Genomic DNA, 27,249 nt, shown 5'->3' on the forward strand with positions numbered 1-27,249 from the left:
AATAAGGAAGGAGCCAGACACAGGCCTGGCCACTTTGGCAAGTTTTAATGTCTATCCCTCTGCAGACATTCACCACGGCCTCTGGCCAGCACGGGCAGATCCCCTCTTCCTCGCTCCTTTGACTCCTGTCCACTTCCTTTCACAGAAGTCATGAGTTTGTTGCAGAGAGAAATGAGAAAGGCAGGGCCGGCATCAGCCACGCCGAATGCTTGGTGGTCATGCCGGCCTCTGCCGACCACACAGAGGTGGGCCTGTCATGCGCAGTTATGACGCGACAGGTGCACCGAGACAGCAAATGGTTGTGGGTTCTGGGCGTGACCCGGAAGTGCTTGTAATCACTTTCGGGTCTCACGCTGGGCTAACGCCGGGCCGGTTAGAACTGGCTTGGCATGGAATTGGGCATAAAAGGCTGGGTAGCGTAGGAGTCTGCCTATTTGCTCCCCGCTCCCTCAGCCTGCTGCACCAGCCTCGCCAGTTCTACAGGGGCAGTTACAGCCGGTTGGCTGGATGGGTGCGGGGGAGGGGGGAGTTACTGTAGGGAAGTCACATTTGCCATCAATTAATAAAGACAAGAGTAAAATAGTAGAGATTGATATTTAATCCATCTTCTTCAGTCAGAGGTTAATAGCATAATAATGAACATACATTTCCCCAAGTTCCAGCTCCCCGCAAATCATAACAATTCCAAAACAGAACACTATCTTCCACGAGCACAGTGATGCTAGTGGAAGATGCATGACAATGACAGTATATGTATACAACACATCTTCCCCCTTATTTTTTTTTATTGTTTTTAATTTCTTATAGATAAAACCAAATCCTTGAACCTAACCGGCACCTGATGTTTCCTTCTCTCTCTTTGGTTTTCTTCATGTCTTTTACCACAACCTGAATTAGACTTAGTAAAAACATTAGGTTGAAAAGTTTCTTTTTAAATTCATTTTCTTTTTACACAAAGAAATTCTATTGAAATTCCACACACTACCCCCTTCAATTCTAATTGCATTATTGAATACTTCAATGACCTCCTTAGGATCCGACCAACATTGAGATCCCTTTGAAACATTTGCATTTCTTTTTACTCGAAGAAAATCTCCAATAACATCCTTTTGGTTACTTGGATGACCTCTTTTGTTGGCCATGTCCATTTTCATTTTCTCTTTGTAATTTTCAACTCTTTATTTTATCATGTCATAGTCAATGTTTCTCCAACCTTTATCATTTGACACCTTCTTTTTTAACCACCATGGAACCAAAGTAGTACTAGGTTTCCGCCCCTTCAAAAGTTCAAACGGACTTGCCAAAGTAACTGAATTTGGAGATGTCCTGTAGGATAAAAGCATAGATTCTAAAGCATTCTTCCAATTCAATCCACTTTTAATAGAAAGCTGAATAGCTTCCTTCACTACGCGATTACATCTTTCCACCTGACCGTTTGCCTCAGGATGGAACACAGCAATTCTTTTCTGTATCACTCCACACTTATTAAAACATTTTTCGATGTCTTTACTAACAAATTGTGGACCATAGTCCGTGACGATTTCCTGTGGTATCCCTTCTCTGCAAAAAATGTTATCCAAAAACTCTATATGTTTTTGAGATGTCACCTCTTTGACCATTTTTACCTCCGGCCACTTCGAAAAATAATCAATTAAAACGATACCGAAATTCTCATCCTTAGGTAACACGTGAAATGGCCCAATAATATCAATACCTAATTTCCTCCATGGGCCATCTGGAAATTCAACAGGTTTAGATTCTGCCCGCAAAGGAACAGCAGACTTGTCACTATTAGAACATTCACTACAATGTCGTACAAATTGTTCAATTGAAGAATCAATCCCAGGCCACCAAAACATTTCCTTAATGCGCCTCCGTGTAAAAGAAATACCAAGATGCCCCTCATGACCAATAACCATGATGGTGTGCCTCAAACAAAAAGGAGGTATTACTTTATCTTCTCTTAAAACAATTCCATTTTCAATGGCTAACTCACCACTTATTTTAGCGTAACTCATTAATTCACCAGACAATTTTCTTGTTTCTGGCCATCCCTGAACAATACATTTCTTTACATTACACAGCTCAACATCTTTTTCCATTTCAGACGCCCACAATTCTTCCCTCAACACATGCTTTTTACTACTTATTAAGTTCACATCGCGAACAGAAAAAGCAACTTCACAGTCATCTTCCTGGAATAATCCATCTTCAACTATAGGCAACCTAGACATGCAATCAGCATGAATATTCGCGTTTCCTTGAACATATTCAATGTTGAATTGAAAGGATTGCAATCTTGAGGATAACCTTGCCAACCGTGCAGACATAGACCTACCTCCACCTGGGGACATCAAAAATACAAGAGGTTTATGGTCCGTTTTAATTGTGAACTCTGTTCCCCAAAGAAAACTCCTAAAGTGCTCAGCGCCCCATACACAGGCTATGACTTTCAATGACTGAGTAGTTTTTCTCAGCTTCTCTTAATGCTCTAGATGCATGGGCTACTACCCATTCGCTATGATCATCTCTTTGTAAAAGTACACCACCAAGTCCTAAATTACTTGCATCAACCATCACAATGCACTTTTTTCCTGGTATAAAGGCTTTCAAACAAGGAGAATTGACAAATAATTATTTCAAAAAAATAAAAGCTTCGGACATTTCTCTTGTCCATTTAAAAATGGCATTTTTCTTGAGCAAACACCTAAAAGGATCAACTTTGACTGAGTAGTTAGGAATACATTTTGCATAGAACTCTGTCAGCCCCAAAAACGCAATCAGTTGTTCTTTAGAAGATGGGACAGGCGCATTTACGATGCTTTTAATATGTTTTCCTTTAGGTCTAATACCATCCCCACTGATCGTGTGTCCCAGGTATTCAACCTCTTTTGCTTTTATGTTGCATTTATCTAACCTGAGAGTGAGACCTTTCTTAGCTAATGCAGCGATAACACTGTGTAAATTACGATCGTGTTCTTCATCATTCTTCCCATAAACTAAAATGTCATCCTGAAAAGCTACAGCTCCATGTGAACCTTCCAACGTGTCTTTCATCAATCTTCGAAAGACTGATGCTGCACTTGCAAGACCAAAAGGCATACGGCAATACCTGTAAAGCCCCTCAGGAGTGATGAATGCAGTCATATTTTTAGAATCTTCCGATAATACTACTTGGTGGTACGCACTAGCTAAATCAATGCACGAGAAAACTTTTGCATCCGCCAAAGTGGATACCATTTCGTGCAAATTTGGTAACGGATGTGCGTCCACCCAAATGGAGCGATTTAAACTGCGTAAATCAATACATAACCTAAGCTCGCCAGAGGATTTCACAGAAATTACAATGGGAGAAACCCACGGCGATGACTCAATAGGCTCTATAATGCCTTCGTTACATACATTTTTAAGCATGTCCTTTAATTTGCCTCGATAAGAAATAGGAACATTCCTTACTCTATGTCGTATAGGAACTGAATTTTCATGTAACTTACTGGTGTGTTCAAACCCAAGATATTTACCTAATTTTCCACTGAACACTTCAGGAAATTCTCATTTAAGTTTCTCAACCAAAACATCACTATTTTCCATTGATGCTTCAATTGAAAAAAACTGGAGGATTGGCTCTAGGGTCAAGTTTAATCCCCAAATCAAATTGCTGTGGCCAACCTAAAAGAGACTTCCCTGATTTTGCCACATAGATTTTACTTGAAGCATGGTTGTTGCCAAATTTTAATACAGCTGAAAAATACCCCATTAACTCAATTTTGTGCCCAGTGTAACCACCTGGAGATACATCTGGAGGCAAAAGACATCTTCCATGCCAATTCTCCTCAAAAATCTTGTGAGAAATTATAGTAAACAACGCACAAGAGTCAACAAAGAATTCTAAGTCAATCCCATCTAATTCGATGACACAAGATGGACATTTAGAAACACCATCCACACTGCACACATTGATAACAGTATTTATCTCAATTCATCGTCACTGGAATTATGTATATGATTAACCCTTTTGGGTGGAGTTTTACAAAAATTGCTGTAATGCCCCTTTCTGTTACATTTAGCACACACTTTATCAATACCAGGGCAATTCTTGTAATTGGCTAGGTGAGAATTGCTACCGCATCTAAAGCACAACAATGAGTGATTACGTTTCTAAAATTTTTGATTCACGTTCTTGTGTTTGGGATCTTTTTGTTAGTATTATCATTTCTTTGAAAGGAAGTAATCTTTTGTTTACCTTGTTCCTCATTTTCCTTGTTTACATTAAATACATCACTTTTATCGTTCCCTCTGATTTCTTTGACAAATTTCTCTGAATGTTCAATTGACTTTGCAATATCAATAGCTGCATTTAAAGATAAATCTGGGGTAGACCATAATTTTTCCTGAACCTTTTTGCTATTGGTGCGCATTAAAATTTGGTCCCTTAATACTTGGTCATACGAAATATGTTCAAATGCACAAGTAGCTGCAAGTGATCTTAATGCAGATACATAATCTTCAATGGATTCATCTTCTCGTTGTTTACGAGAATAGAAGATGAATCTTTCCATTACTACATTTTTCTTTTTTCCAAATCTAATATTTAATTGGGATGACGCATATTGATATACATTAATTCTACCAGGGTTTATTAATGCTGGAAGAGTTTTGAACTCTTTTAATCCAAAACCACCCAAGCAATGTTTTAAAAGAGACCTCTGACCCTGCTTGCAGGGCCGGTCGCTCCACACACCGTGCGGCTCCCCCCACCGTGGGTGCCCAAGACTCCTGCTCCCTCCGCTGCTGCCGTGCGCACTCAGCTGCTGTCTCGCTCCAGAGCAGCGTTGATCGCCCCTGTGCCCGGGTCCCCCGCACTCTCACCAGCTGAGTGTCAGGTTCTGTTTGATTATTGTTGTGCCCAGTATTGTTGTGCCAGTATCTTTTTGTTCTGTTTAATTGTATTATTTTGCATAGTCCTTGTTCCCCGTGTCTGTTTCCTGCCGTATCTTCCCCTCCCCGCCGCTGCCCCCCTGTGGCCCCGCCCCCTTTTCTCTTCTGTACCCCTCCCTCGACTGCCCATTGTTCACCCCGCTCCCGCCTCCCAGCTGCTCCTCCCTCCCACTTGGACATTTATGGAGGTCGCCGCGCGGTGGTGAGCTGTGACCCCTGACCCTGCTTGCAGGGCCGGTCGCTCCACACACCGTGCGGCTCCCCCCTGTGGGTGCCCAAGACTCCTGCCCCCTCCGCTGCTGCCGTGTGCCCTCAGCTGCTGTCTTGCTCCAGAGCAGCGTTGATCGCCCCTGTGCCCGGTTCCCCCGCACTGTCGCCAGCTGAGTGTCAGGTTCTGTTTGATTATTGTTGTGCCCAGTATTGTTGTGCCAGTACCTTTTGAGTCTGTTTAATTGTATTATTTTGCATAGTCCTTGTTCCCCGTGTCTGTTTCCTGCCGTATCTTCCCCTCCCTGCTCCCCGCCACTGCCCCTCTGTGGCCTGCCCCCTTTTCTCTTCTGTACCCCTCCCTCGACCGCCCATTGGCCACCCTGCTCCCGCCTCCCAGCTGCTCCTCCCTCCCACTTGGACATTTATGGAGGTCGCCGCGTGGTGGTGAGCTGTGACCCCTGACCCTGCTTGCATGGCCGGTCACTCCACACACCGCGCGGCTCCCCCCCCGTGGGTGCCCAAGACTCCTGCCCCCTCCGCTGCTGCCGTGTGCCCTCAGCTGCTGTCTCGCTCCAGAGCAGCGTTGATCGCCCCTGTGCCTGGGTCCCCCGCACTCTCGACAGCTGAGTGTCAGGTTCTGTTTGATTATTGTTGCGCCCAGTATTGTTGTGCCAGTACCTTTTTGTTCTGTTTAATTGTATTATTTTGCATAGTCCTTGTTCCCCGTGTCTGTTTCCCGCCATATCTTCCCATCCCCGCTCCCCGCCGCTGCCCCCCTGCGGCCCGCCCCATTTTCTCTTCTGTACCCCTGCCTCGACCGCCCATTGTCCACCCCGCTCCCGCCTCCCAGCTGCTCCTCCCTCCCACTTGGACATTTATGGAGGTTGCCGCGAGGTGGTGAGCTGTGACCCCTGACCCTGCTTGCAGGGCCGGTCTCTCCACACACCGCGCGGCTCCCCCCCCGTGGGTGCCCAAGACTCCTGCCCCCTCCGCTGCTGCCGTGTGCCCTCAGCTGCTGTCTCGCTCCAGAGCAGCGTTGATCGCCCCTGTGCCCTGGTCCCCCGCACTGTCGCCAGCTGAGTGTCAGGTTCTGTTTGATTATTGTTGTGCCCAGTATTGTTGTGCCAGTACCTTTTTGGTCTGTTTAATTGTATTATTTTGCATAGTCCTTGTTCCCCGTGTCTGTTTCCTGCCGTATCTTCCCCTCCCCGCTCCCCGCCGCTGCCCCTCTGTGGCCTGCCCCCTTTTCTCTTCTGTACCCCTCCCTCGACCGCCCATTGGCCACCCTGCTCCCGCCTCCCAGCTGCTCCTCCCTCCCACTTGGACATTTATGAAGATCGCCGCGTGGTGGTGAGCTGTGACCCCTGACCCTGCTTGCATGGCCGGTCACTCCACACACCGCGCGGCTCCCCCCCGTGGGAGCCCAAGACTCCTGCCCCCTGCGCTGCTGCCGTGTGCCCTCAGCTGCTGTCTCGCTCCAGAGCAGCGTTGATCGCCCCTGTGCCTGGGTCCCCCGCACTCTCGCCAGCTGAGTGTCAGGTTCTGTTTGATTATTGTTGTGCCCAGTATTGTTGTGCCAGTACCTTTTTGTTCTGTTTAATTTTATTATTTTGCATAGTCCTTGTTCCCCGTGTCTGTTTCCTGCCGTATCTTCCCCTCCCCGCCGCTGCCCCCCTGTGGCCCCGCCCCCTTTTCTCTTCTGTACCCCTCCCTCGACTGCCCATTGGCCACCCCGCTCCCGCCTCCCAGCTGCTCCTCCCTCCCACTTGGACATTTATGGAGGTCACCGCGCGGTGGTGAGCTGTGACCCCTGACCCTGCTTGCAGGGCCGGTCGCTCCACACACCGCGCAGCTCCCCCCCGTGGGTGCCCAAGACTCCTGCCCCCTCCGCTGCTGCCGTGTGCCCTCAGCTGCTGTCTCGCTCCAGAGCAGCATTGATCGCCCCTGTGCCCGGGTCCCCCACACTCTTGCCATCTGAGTGTCAGGTTCTGTTTGATTATTGTTGTGCCCAGTATTGTTGTGCCAGTACCTTTTTGTTCTGTTTAATTGTATTATTTTGCATAGTCCTTGTTCCCTGTGACTGTTTCCCGCCGTATCTTCCCCTCCCCGCCGCTGCCCCCCTGTGGTGGCCAGCCCCCTTTTCTCTTCTGTACCCCTCCCTCGACCGCGCATTGGCCACCCTGCTCCCGCATCCCAGCTGCTCCTCCCTCCCACTTGGACATTTATGGAGGTCGCCGCGCGGTGGTGAGCTGTGACCCCTGACCCTGCGTGCAGGGCCTGTCGCTCCACACACCGCGCAGCTCCCCCACCCCCGTGGGTGCCCAAGACTCCTGCCCCTCCGCTGCTGCCGTGTGCCCTCAGCTGCTGTCTCGCTCCAGAGCAGCATTGATCGCCCCTGTGCCCAGGTCCCCCGCACTCTCGCCAACTGAGTGTCAGGTTCTGTTTGATTATTGTTGTGCCCAGTATTGTTGTGCCAGTACCTTTTTGTGCTGCTTAATTGTATTATTTTGCATAGTCCTTGTTCCCCGTGACTGTTTCCCGCCGTATCTTCCCCTCCCCGCTCCCCGCCGCTGACCCCCTGCGGCCCGCCCCCTTTTCTCTTTTGTACCCCTCCCTCGACCTCCCATTGGCCACCCTGCTACCGCCTCCCAGCTGCTCCTCCCTCCCACTTCGACATTTATAAAGGCAAGCACGTCTGCGCCCTTCCGCGCCTGGACTGCGCCCAGCGCCAGGACCCCTGGCCGCCGACGATGCCAGCCCACACGATGGACTTACGATGCCGCCACCCTCAACGCACTCAACCCTGGCCAGAACCCCGCCTGCTACAAAGCCACCCCGAAACGAACCCACAGACCCTGCCCCTGCCAAGCCTGCCATTTCACCTGCCTCCGGACCTGCACCGCACCCGAAAGGCCAGACACCAGCAACAACCACCTCAAGTGCATCCTGCTCAACACCCGCTCCGTTCACAGGCACGCCGTCGAACTCTGGGACCTGCTCGACACAACATCACCAGACATCGCCTTTTCTCACAGAAACCAGGATGAACGCCTCCTCAGCCTCCGACATCGCCATAATCATCCCGGACGGATACAAGATCACCCGGAGGGATCGCGTTAACCAGACCGGAGTAGGCATCGCCATCGTCCACAGGAACACCATCCGCATCACGACCAACTCCGACGACACCATTACCGCCGCCGAGCACCTTCACTTCCAGATACACACCGACCCCAAGACCAACCTCAGAGGAACCCTCATCTACAGACCCCTGGGACCACGCACACAATTCAGCGAAGCCATCGCAGACTTCATCAGCCCGCACGCCCTCACCTCCTCTGACTACATCCTCATAGGGGACCTCAACTTCCACCTGGAGAACAATAATGACAGCAACACCGCCGCCCTGCTGGACAACCTCGCCATCCTCGGACTCAAGCAACTTGTTAACACCCCCACCCACTACGCTGGCCACACGCTTGACCCCGTCTCCTTCAGCCACTACACCTGACTTCATTGGACTGATCACAGCTGCGTCCACTTCAACTTCAGGAAAACCACCACCACCCACAACAGGTTTCCCGCAGGAGCTGGAGCAAGATCACCGCCGACCAGCTCACCACCTCCCTCAGCCAGAACCCTCCTGCTAACGCAACAGACCCCAACGAAGCTGCCCGCAACTTCACTCAATGGCCCACCAACTGCGCTGACGACCTCGCACCTCTGAAAAACCCACCCAGCAGACCCGGCAGCAAGAAAACCCTGTGGTTCACCAAATAACTCAAAACTTCCAAGAAAAACTGCTGCACCCTCGAAAAGACATGGCGACATGACCAGACTACAGAAAACAGGACAGCCCTCAAGAACGCCACCCGCATACACCACCAGCTGATCCGCACCACCAAAAGAACAACATTCAAAGAACGACTGGACAACAACACCCACAACAGCAAGGAACTCTTCAGCATCGTTAAAGAGCTCTCCAACCCCAGCGCCGGAAACAACGACATCACACCCTCGCAAGACCTCTGCGACTCACTCGCCTCATTCTTCCACCGCAAGATCGCCGACATACACAACAGCTTTGATGCACAGACCACGCACCCAACCACCGAACCAACGCCCCCCACCACCACCCTCTGCAACTGGACCCCGGTCAGCACCAAAGACACCACCCGCATGATGAACACCATCCACTCCGGATCCCCCACCGACCCCTGCCGACTCCATCATCGCACCCCAACTCAACATCTCCTTCACCACCGCCACCTTCCCACAGAACTGGAAGCATGCCGAGCTCAGCGCCCTCCTGAAGAAACCAACAGCAGACCCCACCGATCTCAAGAACTTCCGCCCCATCTCGCTCCTCCCTTTTCCTGCCAAAGTCATCGAGAAGACCGTCAACAAAGAGCTCGCCACCTTCCTCGAGACAAACGGATCCCTCGACCCCTCACAGTCCGGTTTCCGAGCCAACCACAGCACCGAGACCGCCCTCATTGCAGCCACCGACAACATCAGATCCCTGCTCGACAACGGGGAAACAGCTGCCCTCATCCTCCTAGACCTCCCCACAGCGTTCGACACAGTTTGCCACCGCACACTAATACAGCGCCCCTCACAGTCTGGTTTCCGAGCCAACCACAGCACCGAGACCGCCCTCATTGCAGCCACCGACGACATCAGATCCCTGCTCGACAACAGGGAAACAGCTGCCCTCATCCTCCTAGACCTCTCCGCAGCGTTCGACACAGTTTGCCACCGCACACTAATACAGCGCCTCAGCAACACCGGAATCCAAGAGAAGGCACTTGACTGGATCATCTCCTTCCTCACCGGTAGAACCCAGAGAGTCCGCCTCCCCCCGTTCCGATCCGCGGCCACCGAAGTCATCTGCGGCGTACCCCAAGGATCATCGCTCAGTCCCACCCTCTTCAACGTCTACATGAGCCCCTCGCAGCCATCGCACGCCAACACAACCTTAACATCATCTACTATGCTGACGACACCCAGCTGATCCTCTCCCTCACCAACGACCCCGCCACCGCCAAAGCCAGCCTACACGAAGGAATGAAAGACGTTGCCGAGTGGATGAAGAACAGCCGCCTGAAACTGAACTCAGACAAGACGGAAGTGCTCATCCTGGGATCATCCTCCTCCGCCTGGGACGACTCCTGGTGGCCCCCTACCCTGGGCACCACCCTCAAGCCAACGGACCACGCATGAAACCTGGGCTTCATCCTGGACTCCTCCCTCTCGATGACCAAACAAGTCAACGCCGTCTCGTCATCCTGTTTCAACACCCTGCGCGTGCTCCAGAAGATCTTTCAATGGATCCCCACCGAAACTAGGAAGACGGTCACCCAGGCACTAGTCACCAGCCGACTGGACTACGGGAACACCCTCTACGCAGGAACCACAGCCAAACTACAGAAAAGACTCCAGCGCATACAGAACACCTCCGCTCGACTCGTCCTGGACATCCCCCACCACAACCACATCTCCGCCCACCTGAGAGACCTGCACTGGCTCCCCATCGGCAAGAGGATCACGTTCAGACTCCTTACCCACGCACACAAAGCTCTCCACGACCTGGGCCGCAAGTACCTCAACAACCGCCTCACTTTCTACACGCCCACCTGCCAGCTGCGATCGACCAGCCTCGCCCTCGCCACCGTACCACGCATTCGCAGAGCCAATGCCGAAGGAAGATCCTTCCTCTACCTGGCGGCCAAGACATGGAACTCCCTCCCCATCCACCTACGGCTGACCTAGGACCATCTCTCCTTCAGGAAGCAACTCAAGACCTGGCTTTTCGAGCAGTAACGGACCCCTCCCCCCAGCGCCTTGAGACCCTAGCGGGTGAGTAGCGCGCTATATAAATCTGTTTGATTTGATTTGATTTGAATTTCCTTTCCGGTTCACAATCATCTCCTTCCATGACCTCCACGTAGGCTAAGAACATAGGTTCCCAAACTTCCCATGACATAGGAGGTTCACCAGATGCTGTCAAAAATTATGGAGGAGGTAAAATCCCCGACATTTTAACTGTATATAGCTTAATATATACCTTAAAAATAAATATCTTAAATACGAACTAATAATCTATTAATAATGTATTTAAGAATGTCAACGTTTGCTCGATAAATGCGGTCGATAAGGTATTTTCTCTTCTTAAATGAGTGACACATAAATCATATAAATTGATTTAAAATTATGTATCAATTAATTAATGTACAGATCTTTGCTAAGATTGTCGTTGAAAATCGTTAGCACCAACGATCTGCACAGTTGCAATTAGTAGAAGAGACATTAAAAGAAAAAAATATGGAATAAATCCAATTAAATCTTACGTAGTCCATTAATATTGGGCAGGATCCATCCCATCCTCGTCGCCAGTGTAGGGAAGTCACATTTGCCATCGATTAATAAAGACAAGAGTAAAATAGTAGAGGTTGATATTTAATCCACCTTCTTCAGTCAGAGGTTAACAGCATAATAAAGAACATACATTTCCCCAAGTTCCGACTCCCCGCAAATCATAACAATTCCAAAACAGAACACTATCTTCCACGAGCACAGTGATGCTCGTGGAAGATGCATGACAATGACAGTATATGTATACAACAGTTACGCTTTCCCTAGGCTTGTTGGCCACCCCACACGTGCACAATGGCGCAAGTAAACGGCGCATAACTGCAAGGGGTCCTTATGGAGATAATATACAGAGTGTATGGGGCTAACCTGGTGGGGAAGTACCCTCACGGTTAACGGGACCTCGGCGCTTGCCCACTCCGGTTGGAAGGCGGCCATAATTTGATAAGGATCTGACACCAGTTATTGATCTTGCCGTAGGCTCAAGTAGGGATACGCAGAAAAATGAACTGCTTTTATGATTATTGATGATGGTATGTTTGGATTCAGATAGGAATACCTTGTATTAGAGATTTGTTAAGGCTAGACATCTGACATCTGTACTTATCAATGTAATGCAAAGTTTTCTGAGTATTTTGTAAATATTGTATATATTAATTTGTCTAATTTTTATGTTAATAAATACTGCTGGAAGGGGTTTTACGACTCCCTCATCCAAAACTCTTCTCATGTTATTATCTGGATATTGATAAAGGAGGAGGAGGTGTAGGTAGTACCTGGCCATAACACTTCCCGTCGGAGAAATGTGTTTTTTCAGAGCAGAACTGTTAACGTCATCGTATAACACCCAAATTGTATTTAATATGGGTATAAAGCTGTCTGTGTGCTTGCTTGTTTGTGCATATGTACCTTTCTTTCTTGCAGGCAACATGCAGTTCTTTTACAGGATAAGTAAACATACTTAAATTGTTGGGCTTTAAAATAATTTCTTCCTCTAAGAGTGAGAAGTACCGTACGCTTTGCTGAAAAAGAATCCCTTTCAACGAAGTTTAATGAAATAGGTGAAATTATTTAAATTCATAAAAAATCATTGAAATAATTTAGTAAAAGAGATTATGTGATGTTCTAATTCATGCAACTGTTTACTAAAAGAAAAAAAAAACATTATTCTAATGTACATATTTTGGAAACCATCTAAAAAACCACTACAACCTTATATGCATGATTACACTTACGGCTCCAGAAAAGAAAAAACAGTACACTCTCTGCAAAATGCTTACATTCTGGTAGGGACGGAGAAAGTTCCGTGCTTTGTGACATTGTACATATGTCATACACATAGTACATTGCAGCAAAATAGCATATGTACAGCAGTTTCTACTTCTTCATCGCACAAGCAACACAATATTTTCAACCATAGTAATATGAGCTATCTGCCCTTAACTTCTAAAGCTCACAAATGAAAACTCATCAGTAATAAAAGTTTGAAATGTACATATGTAGCAGACCCTATGCGTCATAAAGAAGGGAGCAAAATGGCCTATACATTTTTCAGAGGGTAAATAATGCAGAATTGTTGTGTGAAGCCAGGCTTTTCTTCTTAATGGATGCCTTTAACAATGAGCATTGAAAATGCAATAGGTCGCACCTTTGATTAAGTTAAAGCCATTTTCTTTGCTAATGGTATTGTATAGCAAAGCAAATGGCGTTAACTTATTAAAAGGCGAGACCTATTGCATTTTTAATGCTTGTTTACTATGGGAGCCTGTTTATGCATCTTTACACAGGCTCCTATAGAGTTCAATAGGAGTCCGAGCGAACTGAGTCTGCAAGCATACAGCAGCATCATACTCGCTCGCTCGGACTCCCTGAGCATGTCTCGCTTGGAAAGCCCTAAGGGATCAGAGTCGTACGGAGGGGTTTCCTAGAGGGATCAGAATCGTGCCCTCACTGTATATTAATGTATTATTTTGTATGAGGCTACTAAGAACTTAAATCTGTTTCTAGGACACACCAAAAATTGGACTGGATAACACACACAAGTTGAATGGAGCTGCAAGACATTGAGATGCAGGGGTGGTAGGCAGCTGTGTGGGAGGTTCAGCGACCTGCAAATAGTTTAAGGGCCCAGTGCTACAATGGTGGGGCATGGCATAACTCCTGTTTTCCTGGGATAGAATGGTGGGTGTAGGCAACAACAGTGACTTTAATCTGAAAAGATCGGCTCAACTGGACCGTGCTATAAGGGACTGGGGTCAGAGTACAAAGCTGAGGAGCCCACGTTCTCTGCAAAATCCATCACTTCACAGACAAATATGCCAAATGCCTCCATGTCATGTGACTCGTTCTTCTAGTCTATTTTTTAGCCAAGCAACATTGTGCATTTTGGCACTTGTAGTTTTATTTCACCATTGTAAGTAAGGGTTTGAAAACCTCAGCAAGCCAGGACTATCTGAAGGTGACATACATGGCTGGGTCTTCTTGGCAGCTATGGACAAGAAGCGGAGGAGAGGGGTATGATTGGACTTACAGAGGCCTAGCGCTATAGCTCAGAGATTTCAAGTAGAGGGATTCCTGTTCCGTGGGAATGCTGTCCCTGGGAGTCAAGCACAAATTAAATGTCATAAAGGAATGATCCCAAAGGGCGACAACTCTCCATTATCTACATATCAGTTGTAAGCACTTTGGGGCAGATTTATGTCGGACTTGCGCTACGTTTACGCCGTCGTTGCGTCACGCAACGGCGCGGAAACGTGGGGCATCCCTGCGACCTATTTACAACGTGACGCATCTAGGCAGATGCTTCACGTTGTAAAGCCCTGCGCCACATGAAACCTGCGTCAGGTTTCATGTGGGCGTTCTGTCGCAGGGTGGGCGTTCCCTCGTAGGAAAGCCCCGTAAAACTGACGCCGTGAAATCTACAAGATTTCACTGAGTCAGTTTTACGACGCTGCTGGGTCAAATCCTTACGCCTGCTTGAAGCAGGCGTAAGGAGTGACGCACCACGTTATGTATGGGTGGCCTCTGTACATTGCAGGAGTTGTGTCGCACTTGCGACGCTACTCCAGCAATGCGCCGCCCGTACACCACAAGATGCATCACGCATCTGCCCTTCCTTGCACCATGGTGCGCCGCATTGTAAATGCGGCGCATCTGTGGTGCCGCAAGGAGGGAACTGCGTGACGCATCAGTTCTGGCGCATCCCTGCTGATTTGCAGAGATGCGCCAGAACTCATAAATCTGCCCCTTTGCTTTTTGTTGAAATGTTTTTTCTCTTGCTGCAGAAAATAATGATTACTGACAGTGGTCTGTAGAATCTAACACTTTTTACTATGTGACTTAGGTGCCACACCTGAAATGTGTATTTTCTCGTCTGTAACATGAACTCTTGTATGGTAGGCAAAATCTGTCCCAGAAGTAGTTAGTCAAGGAATGCATGGAAACTGCAGTTTTGCCTCCCAGTAAAGATTGTGGGACATAACTGAGAATCACTGGAGCCGAACTAGGGCGTATTGCTCATAGATCGGTAAAAGACATAATGAAGATGGTGACTCTGGAATCTGGAACTGTATTGGAAAAAATCAAGACTAAATTGCAGAGAGCATGGGCGAAAAAGGAATGGGAGGGAAAGTAGCTGCCTTGACTTTAAAGTACTATTGATTGTCACAGAAACTGAATAGGTGGCAATGGTCTACCCTTCTGGGGATGAGTGACTGCCTTAACATGCAGACCAAAGGCATGAAATTCAAGCCCTGAAAAGGGAGGAAAAAAGCATCTCACGTATCTTCCTCTGTTACACAAACTGTTGCATGAGTATTTATGCTGGTGCCTAGAATTATCTTCACAGATCCCAGCCCTCGACAGTGTAATATTGCTGCATTCTTATGGACCTCCCTCTTGTGTTTGACATATTGTCTTGCCTATTATTTTCACACTATGCATTTATTCATGTAAGTGCCATTTCTATATCGAGGGAGAGGTGTGGTGCAGTGGCCAGGGTAGCTGACCCCGGAGCACAGAGCTCATGGTTCGATCGCCAGCGGCAGCTCAGCTCAGCACCATGTGACTCTGGGCAATAACCCACTTAATCTCCTGATGGCCCCCAGCGCCTTGAGATACTTAGGGGTGAGCAGTTCGCACCTTACAAATACCAGATTTAGATTTATAGCGCAAACGTAGTCAAAAGGTCGAGGAGCTCTGTACATTGTCAAAGCCCAGAAAAAAGTCAACGTGTGACAAGTGAGGTAGCTGGTTTGAGGACCTGTGATAAATTCTGATGTAGTGATCTTTAAAACGTTTGGTCTTCAACTCTTTCCTAAATTGGGGCATCATTGGTATGGTCATGATGGATACAGGGATGTTGTTCCAGATGCTCGGTGCATATATGGAAAATGCTTGTTCCCTTATTTATCTTTTTTACACTTTTTACTCTGCAGGCTTTGTAATCTGTCAATATGGGTGTTCGTGAATATTGTATCATGGGCCAAAAACACCATAACCAAGACTCTTGAGGTCTTGCCCCAATGCTAGTTTGAAAGAGAAGATGAATCTTTCAGAGAACAGTTAACTCGTTCGAGATGATCCATAATAAGAGGAACTCTTTTCCTTCCAATGATGCTTGATGAAGAGCAATTTGGTAATGATGCCAGCCTCCTTAAATCGTTTTTAAGCATTTGGTATATTCATGAAAGGAAAAACAGCTGCTGCTATTTATTTACTTGTGCTATAATTCTACCATCCTTTTTGTTAACTTTGTGACATATTTGTTTATAATCTACATAGCTATTGAAAGAAAGCCAGTTGGATTTGAGCAAATTAAGGTGAATTGGAAGTTATAAACAACTATAAATGAGAACAGGATGACTCTTCAATATGTTAATAATAACTTGCTTTTCATATGCAGCACTTCTAAGCACTGTGAACGGTCAACCATATTATTAACCAATTTTATCAACCTTGGAAGGATAGAAGACTGATTTACCCGGACAATATTCAAGCTCATGACCATCAGATTGCCACGTTTGATTATCAAGAAGACTTATCTCACTGAGCCATCCTGCCAGTGAAAGTATATTACTGCAGAGAAAATGTGAAAGATGGAAGAGGTATGGCTTGTGTTCACTCAGACAAGGGTTCAGGGTGGGGTTCAATTTTTCCCTCTACTGTAATCCGGGCACTGTATGAGGATGGTCTATCCAATGGTATTAAAGATAGAAGAAAAATATTCAGGGGAAAGCTTGAATTTTTTTAGGCGTTCTAGGTTGCATGTCACATTGCAGAGGTTATTAAATTCACCCACACGTATATCCACTCCACAATATCAACAACAAACATATCATCAAGGTAAGCATCAAATAGGTAGTATGGATTTCTATTCTCAACCATGCATCTACCTACCTTTACAAAATCATGGAACTCACTTTTTTCACAGTCATTATAGGCGAAGGTTGATCCTAACATTTATATATCGAGAGAAAACACTCAACCTTGCATCAACCATAAAATAATTATGGACTGCAACATATTGTGTTTTCATTTTAATTTGTGCTGGAAGTGATATAGGGTTGGTTGGTGACTGGTCTCACATAGCCTAGAATGAATTTGTGTAAAAATATCACATTGAAACCTGAGTAGAGTGCATAGTTAATGAATTTCCCATGTGTAGATTTGTGGGTAAATAACTTATGGCCTGATTTAGAGTTTGGCAGACGACCTACTCCATCACAATGGTGGCATATATCCTCTCCGCCATATTACAAGTGCCCTTGAATATAATGCACTTGTAATATGACGAACGAGATATCCGTCATGTTTGTGATGGAGTATTTTGACTGCTGAACTCTAAATCAGGGCCTTAGTCAGACCTCCAGAAATGTGTTAAGCATGGTATTGGCCGACAGCCCAGACATTATGGTCAGTCTTTTAAGTCCAGAAAAACAACCGATTTTAAATGGAGCTTTAAGTTACAAATTAAATGTAAGAGTTTACAACGCATGCTGTTACAACGCAAGTATTACAACGCAAACCTTTACAACGCATAGTGCTTTGGGGTGCTGGATAGTGAATAGTTTAATTTACTATTCCAACTCCAGTCCCCGTGGACACTAGGGAAGGTGTTGGATAGTAAATTAAATCTATTCCCTATCTTAGAGCGCCCCTCAGCACAATGCTTTGTAATGTTTTCGTTAGAAAACCTGCGTTGTAAAAGCACTGCATTGTAAAAGTTTCGTTGTAAAGGATGTTTCCGGACAAAAATAGTTATATATGTACAATGTGAAGCTTAGTAAGTTTGTGTGGGATGATCTGTAAATGTGCCCTCATCCAGCTTGAATACCTAGACAAATGTGCTCCTTGGATTGTTAAACGTGCTGGTATTTATTTTCTCTGTCAAAAAAATAGCACAAATAGCCAGCAACTGTCTGCTGACCTTGGCAAAAGTTTGAAAAAATTTCACTGTGCCTTCAACCATACCTATCAGCCTGTCAGAGTCCTAATGTGGGTTCCCTATCAGTAAAATGCTGCTTTTACTTCACTTTAATTGTTCCCTAAAATGAATGTGAATCGATTACTATTGTAGAAGAATATAGCAAGAAAATGGTCATTTAGTTTTTTAAATAAATAGTATACAGAAGATGGGATTTTCTCAAAGATATCCACATCAGTTTTGGTCACCATAAGTCACAGTTTGTGTTTGATGTGTGCAATTCGGTGTTCTTTTGAAAATATATTTGGGATTTTTGTGAAAGAGGTATTTATCAAAAATCTAAGAGGCAACAAACACAGATCTTCAGTCAACATTTCTGTCTGGCTCATACTTTTATATTGTGTCTGTGATGCTTTAACAGTGCTGGAATCCCACAAGAGTCCATCAGCACCATGCTCCCTGTATGTCCAACAACCAGACTATCTGACTTTTCATTATCATTTATTTATTGTTTCAGTTTACGAATATAAGCCATACAATAGAATAACATAAAACTCAACAAATTTGAAGCATTTAAAGCATCACTTTAAATTTGGCTGGAGAGTATCGTAAAACACTCAACTTAAAAATGTTAGAACAGTTAAATAATATGAAAATATGCGGCAAACTCATCAATGGCGTCTTGAAACACCTTCCCATTGCATGTAACTATTGATTTTTTGATCAATTTTTGTCGCCATATAGAATCAATATGAGCACATATTTGGAAACTCATAGTAAGTGCCTTCTACTCAGAAATTGCTCTCTACCACTCATCCTTACTTTTTTGTTGGCTGCCTATATGATAGAAGACACATACAGTTTGATGGTGAACCATTTTAAATGCATGACTTTAACCAATTTCATTTGGACGTAGGAAATAGATCCAAGACAAGTAATATAATTGATTTTAGATTTGGCAGCAAAAGATGAGTTAATTAAAAGTCGGCCTATAATTGGGAGAAAACAGTCATTTACTCATGGGGTGATGGCTGCGTGGCTTTTCAGGCTGCATAAATGAGAGGACACTCACTGGGTTGAAGATAAGGTCACTGTCATTTTCAAGGCATAAATCCACAGCAGCATTATGTTGTCTTCTATAACATTTCTTTTTAAGTGAACAAAGATATGGGGCCTTGTGGTGATCTGTATTGTCATCATTCCACGTGATGTCTTCCCTGGGGGTTCTATACACTGATCATTCCTCCCCAGTGTTCCCTGTTTGGCAGTTGCAGCTGCTGTGCCTTTCCCTCAAGCTGGACGGCTCTCTTCTCCTGAATAAACCCTGAACTACAGTCTTCCTGCCTCCGCCTCATCTTTACATTGGCGACTGAGGATGGGCAGCAGCGTTTCCTAGATCACCCCTTCAAGCAAAACGCTTTGAACTTCAGGAGGAGATTTCATTATTTTGATCTGCTTCCATGTGAGAACACTTATCTATTACACCGAGAGCCGTCGCAGCCACGGGAATCTTCTTTCTCTACCGAGTTTACTTCAAACCCTAATCCCTACAAATCAAAATTAATCACGCACAATCCTTCTGCGTGTCACCCTGCCGAGCGCAATCAGTTTTCACTCATCTGCGCGTCACCCAGTCTTATCTCCTGCATCAATCTTCAGCTGACTCTAACAAACAAACACTTCCTCCGTCCCAAGACCTTCCTACCTTAACTCCGACTGCGTTTTTCCAAAGCTGTGCATCTCCCAGCTCCAACTTCTCCAGCGCTGCGTTTGTTCTTACTCCGCCGAGCTGCACTTCAAAATGATGACGCATTAGAATCTTCGACTCTTCTACAGAGCGTCATCACGCATGCTCGCGTCGGTTTCCATAACAACACTCAAGACGCTCTCCGCCTCCCGGAGCCAACACGTCACAAAGACTCTCTCGCTGCCTTCAAGTTGGAGCTCTTGTCAATTTCGTCACGGAAGCCACATTCACTAAATCTTTCGTTTCTACTGTGCACAGCTAACTGAATTACCTTCGCTGATGCACACAGCTTTTATTATGAAGTCCCGTTTCAATCTCGCGAATGCAAATGCGCACAGTGCACAGCTCAAGCACACAGTTTAGATTACATAGCGAAATAGCCTAACAAAAAAGAAAAAGACTTCATCTTCACGCTAATGCGCATAGCTTATTTATCAACTACAAACTATAATTCATCAACAGATACACGCTGATGTGCACAGCTTCTACACGATTTTGCACGCTGATGTGCACAGCATCTACACGATTTTGCACGCTGATGTGCACAGCATCTACATGATTTTGCACGCTGATGTGCACAGCATTTGCACGCTGATGTGCACAGCATTTGCACACTGATGTGCACAGCATTTATTTACATCATTATATTTAACATTTTGCATATATTTTTTTTATTAGTTGTTGCAAGTTTCGTTTTGAAATATTCATAACAGTTTTTTTTCTTCTCAAAAAAAAACTTTTCAATACAAGTAAAAATAGAAAATATCACAATGCAGAGCTCCATTTCTTCAGACTCCTGGAGACCCCCCTCTCGAGTGGAAACTTTGGCTGAGATCTTTCATGGCCTACTTAGGTGCAATTGATGGACTCAGATTCCGTGCAGAAAGGAAAAAGAATCTAATGTATTATCATCTCGGTGTAGAAGGCCAGAACGTCTTCGATCATCTACCTCCTTTCACTCCACCTACTGGAGAGACTCCAGATGAATTTGACATAGCTATAGCCAAATTGGACAAGTACTTTGTAAAGACTAAAAACATGGTCGTACATCGTTACAAATTCTTCACCAGAGTTCAAAAACCTGAAGAGAGTATCGACACTTTTGTTACTGCGTTAAAAATACTTGCTTCCAAATGCGAATTTGACAATTTCACCTCTCAACTTATCAGGGATCAGCTTATTGCTCGCTGTTCTTGTAAACAAAACCAAGGGAAACTATTGTCCTGCAAAGATCCTTCTTTGGATAAGGCTATTGATATAGCCAAGAGTATAGAGACATCTTTAGAGGATTCCAAACAATTGGAAATTTCTCTCTCCAATACTTCTATTTCCAGTGCTGTATCTCCTAAAACGTCTGCACCTATTAAGACTCCCAATTTTATTCCTCGTGACTCACGTGGTTATTTTAGAAGGATGGGAAACACTAGTACCAGAAGACCTTTCATGCCCAGTAGACAATTCAGCCAAAGTACTTTTTGTTTTAGATGTGGTTCTTCTTACCATGTGTCTAATTTTAAGAACTGTCCAGCTGCCAACCAACAATGCACTCAATGTGGTAAAAATTGTCATTTCTCAAGAGTCTGCATGAGAGGTAGAAGAGGTAGTGTACGTTGTGTTTTGAATGAATATGATTCTTCTTCTGACTCAAATCCTCTCGAACAATCTAATGAATATTCTGAAGGTGATGTAACCACTCAAGAGTATGTAGTTGTTGTGAAAGACAATGATGATGTCAGTCGCACCTTTCATGTTCCTGATCCAGAAGTTGACACTACCATTGAAAAACATCATGTTCAACTACTTGTAGACACCGGTGCTCGCATCACTATTGTCTCCTACGACAAATATTCTCATTTTTGGCAAGATAAGTGCCTACTTCCCCCTGATGTTCTTACTGTAGCTTTCGAAGGGAGCAAAATTAATCTTTTAGGCTATTTCTGGGCAGAAATTTCTATTTTTGGCAAATCCATTAAAGGGAAAGTTTACGTTGCCAAACGTGGCATCAATGTTCTAGGTCTCATACATCAGGCAGAATTTGGTATCACTATTAAACCAGGTTTACTCAACCCTGTATTTATAGAAGGACACAATCTTCCTTGTTCCACAGCGTCATCTTCTGTCCCTGTATGCAACATTGTGAATAACAAATTGTGGGAACATAAATATAAAAAAGTCTTTGAAGATCGTCTTGGCAAAATCACCAATTTTCAACATTTTATCAAAGTTAAAGATGGTATTACTCCAGTCAAGCACAAACTTAGAAATGTCCCACTTAGTATCAGAGAAGATTTATCTAAACACCTAATATCACTGTGCGAACAAGGAATTATTGAAAAGGTAGAATCCACATTATGGCTTTCTCCTATTGTTCTTGCTAGGAAAAGGTCCGGTGACCTTCGAATGTGTGTGGATTTGCGCAGTCTTAATGAAGCTATCTGGGTTGATGGTTTTCCCCTTCCTCGCATTGAGGATTTGATAGCAAGAGTTGGATCATCTACTTGGTTTTCTAAACTCGATTTAAAAGCGGCCTACCACCAGATTGAGTTGCATCCTCTCTCACGACACCTCACTGCCTTTGTAACACCAGATGGCGTATTTCAATTTCCACGCCTTCCTTTTGGGTTGGCTTCTGCCGCTGCTGTTTTTCAGCGTATCATGTCTGAAATGTTTAAAGAACTCTCTAATGTAGTCGTCTTTCAAGACGATATTCCTATATTTACCCAAACTGAGAGTGAACATGACAAAGTCATTGACCAAGTTTTTGACATTCTACAACAAAGAGGTGTAACTCTGCAAAAGAGTAAGTGTGTTTTCAAAACCAGGGAAGTAGAGTATCTTGGTCATAGCATTTCCGAAAGTGGCATCAAACCTAGATCAGGTCTAGTCAAAAGCATCATTGAAGCTCCTGCTCCCTCCAATAAAGAACAACTTTTATCCTTCCTTGGTCTCTGTGAATTTTACTCGAAACTCATGAGAGACTATGCCAAGACTACCGAATGTTTTAGACTCTTACTTAAAAAAGGTGCCACCTTCAGCTGGTCTGACGAGTGCGAAAAGGGTTTTCAGCTCATAAAAAAACATATCACCAATGCTCCTGCTCTTCAACCTTTTAATGGCAACAGAGAAACTGTAGTCACGGTTGATGCCTGTGAATACGGCTTAGGAGCTGTTCTCTCACAACTAGCTTACGGTAAAGAATTTACTGTAGGATTTGCTTCCAGGACTCTCCGTCCTGTTGAAAGGAAATACTCAGTAATAGAGAAAGAACTGCTAGCTTGTGTGTGGAGTGTTGAAAAATTAAAATCTTACTTGTGGGGTAGACCTTTCATTCTCCAAACTGATCATCGACCTCTTGTCGACATCCTATCAGGCAGGAATGTCAATCGCACAACTGCACGATTAGCTAGACTCTCCACTAAATTGTTAGAATTTAACTTCAAAGCCATCTACATACCTGGCGGGAAAAATAAACGAGCAGACTGTCTGTCCAGGTTACCTGTACATGAACCTGATGAAAATGATTGGGAAACTGAAATTGAAGAATGTTTCGTAGCCAACATTTCCCAAAATTTCATTTCTTTCGCTGAAAATGATTGGATCAAAGCTGTTGAAAATGATACTATTCTCAAGGATGTAACTTTGTTCATACAAAAGGGGTGGCCTAAAGAAAAATCCCTATCTCACGAACTTCAAATTTATTGGAAGATTAACTCTGAACTTTCTTTAGAGAATGGCAAAATTGTTAGAGGTGATAAGTTCATTCCTCCTTCTGTTTATCGTGAGAAAATTATTGCTGATGCACATTCTGGGCATCTAGGAGCCACCATTACCAAGAGAAATGTCAGATCGAACTTTTGGTGGCCAAAAATGGACATTCAAATTGTGGAAGCCATCAAACTTTGTACACGTTGCAATACCAGTGACAAAGTTCTTATTTTAGAAGGTGTTTGTGATTCTATTGTTCCTCCACCCGTTAGAGCTTGGCAAAAAATTGGTCTAGACTTCCTAGGTCCATTTCATGTTCTTCCCAATACTTCTAAATATTTCCTGGTTCTTGTTGATCATCTTTCTAGGTGGGTTGAAGTCGAACCAATCAATGTGCCCAACTCTAAGAGTGTCATTGATTGTTTGAGCAAAATTTTTCTGAGGGAGGGTTGTCCGGAAGAAATTCTCACCGACAACGGAGTGCAATTTATTTCTAAAGAAATGGGTGTTTTTCTGAAAAATTGCTGTATTAAACATACCAGAACTCCGTTGTATCATCCCCAGAGTAATGGCAAAACTGAGAGGTTTAATAGAGTCATTGTTGAATGTGTGCCGGCTGCTTTTAGATCAAATAACTGTATTTTCCAAGCTGTAAAAGATCTTATATGGTCTTATCGGATTTCCCCCCATGTTGCCACAGGTTTCTCCCCCTTTGAGTTGATGAGAGGGAGGAAGGCTTGTTCCCAAGCTTTTCCATTTTGGATGGTCAAAAGTCTTCACCGGGGCTGTGATTTGGAAAAAATTTGGGAATGTGCTAACAGGAAATCTTCCAGTTCACTGCTTTACAATGTGGATTCAAGTAAGAAGTCCTCTCTAAGTATTCATGCTGGTGATTGGGTTAGGATTAAGAATCCCGTCACAGTTAAGAAAGGTTTTTCAAAATTTCTTGATTCTCAACAAGTTGTAGAAGTTCGCAAGAATGCAGTCAAATTATCTAATGGCAATTGGTGGAGCACCTCTCGTGTAGCCAGAGATCCCTCCCGTGTAACTGTTTCTCCATCCAATGTCAATGTTAATGATGATTTAAAGAAAAGTTCTGATGTGAATGGTAACAGTGGTTCTAGGAAAAGCTTAAGGACAACTGTTAGGCCCAAAAAATTTCGTGATTTTATTTAACTTGTTTTATTGTGATTCTCATTGTGTTTTCAGGATTGTTTTTTTTCTTTATAAAAGGGGGGAGGTGTGTGGTGATCTGTATTGTCATCATTCCACGTGATGTCATCCCTGGGGGTTCTATACACTGATCATTCCTCCCCAGTGTTCCCTGTTTGGCAGTTGCAGCTGCTGTGCCTTTCCCTCAAGCTGGACGGCTCTCTTCTCCTGAATAAACCCTGAACTACAGTCTTCCTGCCTCCGCCTCATCTTTACAGGCCTGATTTATATTTCGGTAGATGGGATATCCATCACCATTGTGACAGAGAAACCCGTCCACCAAGATCAAAATCAGGCCCATAGTCTTCTTGCTGATGAAGAAAATGTGCATAACAGCCTAATGTACAGAAGTGGTTCATTGCCACCTTGCATGCGGGTAGTGTCATGATTGATATATCAGCTCATTATAAAGGTCTTTACAGTGTGACATCCTACCCTAAATGTTATATATAAGGCTCTCTTGCTGCCAGAAAAAGTTGATCCAATTATCTATCAGCGCTGCTGCAGCTGGTGAACTGCGCTGCCGCCACCGCGCGCTCGACCCTTAAGCCACGCCCACTTTGAGGCCACGCCCACTTTCCCTGACCTTATAGTCGCGCTGACTCACGAGCGCGCCTAACAACTTGAAGCACTCCTGAGGCGGAAGCCGGGAGATTTTGCCCGTGATTTTAAAAATTGTGTATTCTATTTCTGTGTATTTTAAAAGCATTTTGCACTAACTCTGAGCACTTTCTGACCTGTTTGCTGCTGGAGAAACACTAGCACAGCGGATTTTAGCGCTGCTGCAGCTGGGGAACCGCGCTGCCGCCACCGCGCGCTCGACCCTTAAGCCACGCCCACTTTGAGGCCACGCCCACTTTCCCTGACCTTATAGTCGCGCTGACTCACGAGCGCGCCTAACAACTTGAAGCACTCCTGAGGCGGAAGCCGGGAGATTTTGCCCGTGATTTTAAAAATTGTGTATTCTATTTCTGTGTATTTTAAAAGCATTTTGCACTAACTCTGAGCACTTTCTGACCTGTTTGCTGCTGGAGAAACACTAGCACAGCGGATTTTAGCGCTGCTGCAGCTGGGGAACCGCGCTGCCGCCACCGCGCGCTCGACCCTTAAGCCACGCCCACTTTGAGGCCACGCCCACTTTCCCTGACCTTATAGTCGCGCTGACTCACGAGCGCGCCTAATAACTTGAAGCACTCCTGAGGCGGAAGCCGGGAGATTTTGCCCGTGATTTTAAAAATTGTGTATTCTATTTCTGTGTATTTTAAAAGCATTTTGCACTAACTCTGAGCACTTTCTGACCTGTTTGCTGCTGGAGAAACACTAGCACAGCGGATTTTAGCGCTGCTGCAGCTGGGGAACCGCGCTGCCGCCACCGCGCGCTCGACCCTTAAGCCACGCCCACTTTGAGGCCACGCCCACTTTCCCTGACCTTATAGTCGCGCTGACTCACGAGCGCGCCTAATAACTTGAAGCACTCCTGAGGCGGAAGCCGGGAGATTTTGCCCGTGATTTTAAAAATTGTGTATTCTATTTCTGTGTATTTTAAAAGCATTTTGCACTAACTCTGAGCACTTTCTGACCTGTTTGCTGCTGGAGAAACACTAGCACAGCGGATTTTAGCGCTGCTGCAGCTGGGGAACCGCGCTGCCGCCACCGCGCGCTCGACCCTTAAGCCACGCCCACTTTGAGGCCACGCCCACTTTCCCTGACCTTATAGTCGCGCTGACTCACAAGCGCGCCTAATAACTTGAAGCACTCCTGAGGCGGAAGCCGGGAGATTTTGCCCGTGATTTTAAAAATTGTGTATTCTATTTCTGTGTATTTTAAAAGCATTTTGCACTAACTCTGAGCACTTTCTGACCTGTTTGCTGCTGGAGAAACACTAGCACAGCGGATTTTAGCACTGCTGCAGCTGGGGAACTGCGCTGCCGCCACCGCGCGCTCGACCCTTAAGCCACGCCCACTTTCGAGGCCACTCCCTCCGCCCCCTTATCAATGTGCCCTCCCCGGACGCGCAGCGGACGAGCGCAGCGGGAGCGCCTAAGGCAAGCCCGTCTGCGCCCGTCCGCGATCGTACGCGGTCCAGGGCCATACTCCATGCCCCTCCAAATGACCGCGTACGGTGGAGCAAGCAGGAATTACTCACCCTACGCTGCGACAGCAATGAGTCCAGCAAACATAATCTACGAGTGGAGGATAACATAGGCTGCGAACACTGTCACTTCTCCTATGACCTTGGTAAGAATACGTCCAGCATAGACTACACTTTGCATTGTGGACTGCTTAATGTGCGATCGTTACGGAAACACAAGTTAGACCTTTACGATCTACTCACTGAAAAACAGTGGGATCTCGTGTTTCTAACAGAGACATGGTTAGATAAGGACTCCACATCTGATGCCCTTGAGGCACTTCCGGCAGGATACGCGATACATAGACAGGATAGACCCATAGGTAGAGGAGGGGGCATTGCAATTGTAGTCCGAGAAAGCTTGCGATGCCAATTAGACGGCTCTCCTATCCTGGACAGTGAAGCAGGGAGTTTCACTATTATAGTGAACAACAGTTACATGCTAAAGGGCATGCTAATCTATAGACCCCCAGGCCCTATAGCCAAGTTTGAGGAGAGTCTGGTTGACGG

Source organism: Lissotriton helveticus, chromosome 7, assembly GCF_964261635.1.
Source record: "Lissotriton helveticus chromosome 7, aLisHel1.1, whole genome shotgun sequence".
NCBI lineage: Eukaryota > Metazoa > Chordata > Amphibia > Caudata > Salamandridae > Lissotriton > Lissotriton helveticus.